Source organism: Schistocerca cancellata, chromosome 1, assembly GCF_023864275.1.
Source record: "Schistocerca cancellata isolate TAMUIC-IGC-003103 chromosome 1, iqSchCanc2.1, whole genome shotgun sequence".
Classification (NCBI taxonomy): Eukaryota; Metazoa; Arthropoda; class Insecta; order Orthoptera; family Acrididae; genus Schistocerca; species Schistocerca cancellata.
The window spans coordinates 890,417,053-890,424,244 of record NC_064626.1 but is presented as its reverse complement, the minus strand read 5'-3'; positions in this window follow the sequence as shown (position 1 = coordinate 890,424,244).

Genomic DNA, 7,192 nt, shown 5'->3' with positions numbered 1-7,192 from the left:
TCTAGTTAAACTCATAAGAACATTCTTCAATTAAATTTGTCGATATTTTATCATAAGCAGTAGACTAATTATGAATGCTTTTTAATGTGTCATATTTATGTAAACGAAGTTATTTGTAAAGCCTAGTCTCATGTATTCTAATGCGTTATGTACTGACCCTGACCATCCCTTACTATCGGTAACAGATAGAAAATATTTCTTAGGAAGATTTGCCACACTTTACCTGTCTGTTACCACCGTAACATCTACTTTTATAGTTGTCTGCTTCTGCTCATTTCTAATTCTACTATACTCGTCTTTCACGACATCTCATAGTGTTTGTCTTCTATTCGCTGATGTTGCTATTTTTTGTTCTTATAGTGCATTTGCTGAAACGTCCGGATTACGTTTCTTAATACTATGCAGTATTGTTGGTAGTGAGGTACATTATCTACATTGAAGCAGGTCCTGGCTAAAGGTAAACTTTCCTTTTTGCCCTACAAGATACCTTTGTTCCTTGAGAAATTCGTGATTTTGTTGTAGACTTCTGTTAAAGCTGAACTACTTTTCGGGGAAAACTATTTTCAAACAAGAGCATGACTTCGTTAACGAATGCGTCGTATTTTTCATTCATGTCACGGCCGCTGTAAACTTGCTCCACTTATTTTTGAGCAGCTCCCTAAAATATTCAGTTTTTTGTAGGTAATCTACTCTCGCGTACTCAGATTTAGTAGAAATTTTATCTTGCTTGGTATTTACTCCTGTCATGATCTGATAGACTGTTGATTATTGGTTTTGCGATATGATTTTCTTCGATTTATCTATTAACATAGTGTAAATGGCTGTCTTAGAGTATCCAGTTTCCTGTGTTAGAAAATTTAGTGTAGGAATTACCCTGAATGACAATGTTAGTGGCTGTAATAAAAGTGTATGGGGAAAATTTATCATAAAACCTATGGTAAAATCACTAGCTAGATGAATTATGAACAGGTTTGAACTTTTGAACTTCCTACAAGTACTCAGTTTATAGTTACTGTTATAAAGGATTTATTACAGAATTCTAATTATGTTGTACATGCTTATAAACGCTGCTTTAGATAGAATTAATTAATATCAATTTCCTAAATTCAAGGCAGCCTCTAATAAATGGGGCAACTTCACCTCTTCCCATGTCCACTCTACAGAGGTAAGAAGCTAACTCAAATCGTGAAACGTTGGACATATCTGTGCTTGTAGTTACATGAAGCAGACGGCTTCATTTGGTTAAGAAGAATTTAATTCATCATTTATAAAATAGTAGTTCATCAGTTTTGCTTTTGAGTCCTGGAAAATAAATCTGTATATTTATGAATATTTTTTGTTAAGATCCTTCATCATAGCAGCTATAAGTTAAAATCTGTTGATGTTCACTTATCTTCCCAAACTGAGGGTTTCCTTCGACCCTAAGGTCTCTTAAAATGCGTTTCCTTCTTCCCACCCGTCTTTAATAAAGGTTTTCGCCAAACACTTATAACCACTATTTTTACCTTTTGTATAATAAGAGGCAAAAATAATGTCCGAATAATTTGGAGTCCAATAACAGAGCATTGCTCGTGCCCAAGCTCTGAATGGACAGTGTTCACAACTCTAGAGGTCTGTAGAGCTTCAGCTTGCTGTTAGCATCGTCAAATAGAAGCAATATAATAGTTTGGATACAGTATACGTCGAGATTCATTTGCAATGTAATTCATCGTATCATTTCTTTTGAATATCGTTATTCGAGCACGTAGAAACGTTTGAAATATAAGAACTCCGTGACGACAAACGTTTCACTTGTATTTTAATGGCTGAATGGAGAGGCTGACGGTTTACGAAAGTAAATTACGATCGTTGGAATCTAAATGGAGTCAACTGTCTTTCTTTGTTTATAACTGTGCAGGTAATATAAACATTAATTTGCTACAAATTGTCCAGTTGTAGGCTTTCCTAGGTTCCACATTCTTTGAAAAGATTCCATTTTATAATATCCCAAGCGTTAAACAGACAAATGGTCAAAGAAAAATATTGACAATGGATATACTCGTATTTATTTGTAATTACTTCGACAACCACCTGGTGTCTCTATATTTTTCAGCTAAGAGAAACGTATCAGCTGATTGGCATATTTTTCTAAGTCGTTAAGCGCGGTTTACGCGAACGAACGGATGCGCGTTCCAGTATATTATTTCCAGTTTCATATTCGTTATTTAACTACGGTAGGCCTGTTTAGCGTTCTGCTAGAAGGAAGACATTGGTAGCTCCTTGCTAGCGTGACAGCGTCCTGTACTGTTGCTTGTATTATAAGTCGGATCGGATCTCACCGTGGACTTTTTTTTAACTACGATGCAAATGTTTCGTACTTTATTTATACACTCCTGGAAATGGAAAAAAGAACACATTGACACCGGTATGTCAGACCCACCATACTTACTCCGGACACTGCGAGAGGGCTGTACAAGCAATGATCACACGCACGGCACAGCGGACACACCAGGAACCGCGGTGTTGGCCGTCGAATGGCGCTAGCTGCGCAGCATTTGTGCACCGCCGCCGTCAGTGTCAGCCAGTTTGCCGTGGCATACGGAGCTCCATCGCAGTCTTTAACACTGGTAGCATGCCGCGACAGCGTGGACGTGAACCGTATGTGCAGTTGACGGACTCTGAGCGAGGGCGTATAGTGGGCATGCGGGAGGCCGGGTGGACGTACCGCCGAATTGCTCAACACGTAGGGCGCGAGGTCTCCACAGTACATCGATGTTGTCGCCAGTGGTCGGCGGAAGGTGCACGTGCCCGTCGACCTGGGAGCGGACCGCAGCGACGCACGGATGCACGCCAAGACCGTAGGATCCTACGCAGTGCCGTAGGGGACCGCACCGCCACTTCCCAGCAAATTAGGGACACTGTTGCTCCTGGGGTATCGGCGAGGACCATTCGCAACCGTCTCCATGAAGCTGGGCTACGGTCCCGCACACCGTTAGGCCGTCTTCCGCTCACGCCCCAACATCGTGCAGCCCGCCTCCAGTGGTGTCGCGACAGGCGTGAATGGAGGGACGAATGGAGACGTGTCGTCTTCAGCGATGAGAGTCGCTTCTGCCTTGGTGCCAATGATGGTCGTATGCGTGTTTGGCGCCGTGCAAGTGAGCGCCACAATCAGGACTGCATACGACCGAGGCACACAGGGCCAACACCCGGCATCATGGTGTGGGGAGCGATCTCCTACACTGGCCGTACACCACTGGTGATCGTCGAGGGGACACTGAATAGTGCACGGTACATCCAAACCGTCATCGACCCAACGTTCTACCATTCCTAGACCGGCAAGGGAACTTGCTGTTCCAACAGGACAATGCACGTCCGCATGTATCCCGTGCCACCCAACGTGCTCTAGAAGGTGTAAGTCAACTACCCTGGCCAGCAAGATCTCCGGATCTGTCCCCCATTGAGCATGTTTGGGACTGGATGAAGCGTCGTCTCACGCGGTCTGCACGTCCAGCACGAACGCTGGTCCAACTGAGGCGCCAGGTGGAAATGGCATGGCAAGCCGTTCCACAGGACTACATCCAGCATCTCTACGATCGTCTCCACGGGAGAATAGCAGCCTGCATTGCTGCGAATGGTGGATATACACTGTACTAGTGCCGACATTGTGCATGCTCTGTTGCCTGTGTCTATGTGCCTGTGGTTCTGTCAGTGTGATCATGTGATGTATCTGACCCCAGGAATGTGTCAATAAAGTTTCCCCTTCCTGGGACAATGAATTCACGGTGTTCTTATTTCAATTTCCAGGAGTGTATTTTGTTTTTAAATTATTTTTTCTTTCTTTTTTACTTTTTCCTTATTCTATTCAGTAAATAGTATAATATGATGAATTTGATGTCTAAAAATAATCTTCCTTTGAAGGTAATATCTGACCTCCCGTAACAACAATAATAACCATCCTTGGAGGGTGATATTCATCTTACCTCCAATAAAAATACAAATACAGAAAAATAAAATAAATTGAAAAGTAGTGTGCATATAGTTTCAGTATGTTGTCCACATCCCATCGGCTTGGATCCTTCAAGGCATACAATTTACAAGTCTATGGAAGAAGCCTTCATCCGTGGCAGTTCCCTTCCATGAGGAGTGAACCAAATCCCACGTGCATTCACAGTTCCCGTAAGAGGGCCTGGCCGTGTGTCCCACAGAGTTTTCTTGAGTCCATGCGTGCTCTATGGGATTGAGGCAGTTGACTTTGTTGGCCGCGGAAGGCACTGAATAACACTCTCCCTCATTTGAAACCAGCTCTGAATCAAAAATGCTAGTGTGACATGGATGATTATCATGTTGGTTAGTGAGATGTCCTTCTGGGAACCAAAGTCGAGCTCCAGAGATGATTACATTTCCAAGGGAATGTTTATAACATTCTGAACTGAACCTGCCTTTGATATGCTCTATAGTTCCTTCACCCGTTTAAATCATCCTGCCCCAACATTTCGCACTTATGCGTCCGCTTGTAGCGCGTGTAGCCACGAAGAGCGCGTCGTATCGTTGCCCCTCTGCTCGTAGACTCAGTTATGCACCCGTCGGAGAAACTGACGTTCATCTAATCGACATCTTCTCATGAACTCATAATTTCTAGTCTATCCACGGTTCTTTGGTAAGAGAACAGTAGGACCTGACTCCGTGGTTCTTTAAACTTCTGCGAGCAGTTCTCGACGAGCCCAGGAAATGTAAAGCTCTCCTTAGTACCAGGATGATTGACAAAGCGGCATTCAGCGCCGGCCTAACCAATTGTTTGCCTTCTCCGTGTAGAGACTAGTGGTCTTCCAGGTACTGGACGTCTCGCTACCTCACCATTATCTGTAAATCGCCTAATGCATCTCGTTACTGTGGAAGCATTATCACCATAACGACGCCCTGCCTCAAATGCACCAGCACCGTTTTCAAAGAGAGCAATTATTGGCTCGCGAACATTCACATCAGTCATACTGAAGCAGACATATGACATATGCCAATCAACTGACACATTTCTCTTACCTGATACTAGGCGGCGGTCGAAGTAATTGCAAATAAATACAACTCTTTTCAACATTTTTACTATGACCATTTGTTTGTTTGTTTAAAGATAAGACTATCATAAAATGGAATCTTTTGAAAGAATGTGGAGCATAGAAAAGCCTACAACTGCACAGTTCGTAGTGAATTAAAATATTAAATATTACCTGCGCAGGTCTAAATAAAAAAAAAAGACAGTTGACCGCCTTTTTTGAAAGTCACTTATTTCTAGTGAGAAACAAATAGTAAACAAATTAAAGAGCATAAATCGTCTCAGTAAGAATTAATTTCTTTTTAACCACATTTACTTCGTCCGTCTACCTATCAACACAAGGATGGACTCAAAACATCTAATAACAATTAAGAGAATGGAAAATCATATGGCAGTATCGCTTAAAAGCGACCATAGGATCAAAGGAAATCAAAATAATGATGAAAAACAAATCCATCATGCCATTCCATGCGCGCTTCCCAATTGCAGACACTGTTCATTGCTATCAGGTCGATAACTGTTTCGCCTCGAGTCAAGGTCCACTATGGGAATCTTTTGCTCAGTACACCCCTACTGCCGCGGTCTTTTTTTTTTTCAGCGACGCAGCACCAATAATTTGCGAAGAGTTGTTGATAGAGAGGAGTGTGCTCAAGAGTGCTTTGATTATCTTGGAGATATTGCCAATAGTCAAAACCATCTTCTCATCATTGCATAATGAGTAACAAATGGATATGCCTTTAAACCATGTGATAGTATGAGTTTTCTTGGTGGGAAAGTAACTATCCTCTGGGCACAGGAGAAGGCAGAGGTATATCGTGTGGAGTGAGGCACGAAGGTAACAGGCGATCATCTTCTGCACCATCTACATCTACGTGATTACTCTGCTATTCACAATAAAGTGCCTGGCAGAGGGTTCAATGAGCCACCTTCATGCTGTCCCTCTGCCGTTTCACTCTCGAACGACACGCGGGAAAAACGAGCACTTAAATTTGTCCGTGCGAACACTGATTTCTCTTACTTTATCGTGATGATCATTTCTCCCTATGCAGGTGGGTGCCAACAGAATGTTCCCGCAATCGGAGGAGAAAACTGGTGATTGAAATTTCATGAGAAGAACCCGTCGCAATGAAAAACGTCTTTGATTTTAATGATTGCCACTCCAATTCACGTATCACATTCGTGATAATACAAAACGAGCTGGCCTTCTTTGTACTTTTTCGATGTCATCCGTCAGTCCCACCTGATGTGGATCCCACACCGCACAGCAGTACTTGAGAATAGGGCGGACAAGCGTAGTGTAAGCAGTCTCTTTGGTAGACGTGTTTCACCTTCTAAGTGTTCTGCCAATGAATCGCAGTCTTTGGTTTGCTCTACCCACAATATTATCTATGTGATCGTCCCAATTTAGGTTATTTGTAATTGTAATCCCTAAGTATTTAGTTGAAATTACAGCCCTCAGATTTGTGTGACTTATCACGTAATCGAAATTTAGCAGATTTCTTTTACTATTCATGTGAATAACTTCGAATTTTTCTTTATTCAGGGCCAGTTGCCACTTTTCGCACCATACAGATATCGTATCTAAATCGTTTTGCAAGTCGTTTTGAAAATCTGATAACTTTACAAGACGGTAAATGACAGCAACATCTAAGACGGCTAGTCAGATTGTCTCTTACGTCGTTAATATAGATCAGGAACAATAGAGGGCCTATAACACTTCCTTGGCGAACGCCGGATATTACTTCTGTTTTACTCGATGACTTTCCGACTATTACTACGAACTGTGACCTGTCTGACAGGAAATCACGAATCCAGTCGCACAACAGGCAATACTCCGTAGGCACGCATTTTGATTAGAAGACGCTTGTGAGGAACGGTGTCGAAAGCCTTCTGGAGATCTAAAAATATGTAATCAATTTGACATCCCTTGTCGATAGCACTTATTACTTCATGAGTATAAAGAGTTAGTTGTGTTTCACAAGAGCGATATTTTCTGAATCCATGCTGACTATATGTCAATAAATCGTTTTCTTCGAGGTACTTCATAATGTTCGAATCCAGTATATGTTCTAAAACCCTACTGCAAATCGACGTTACTGATATAGGCCTCTAATTCATCGGATGACTCCTACTTCCCTTTTTGAGTATTGGTGTGGCTTGAGCAAT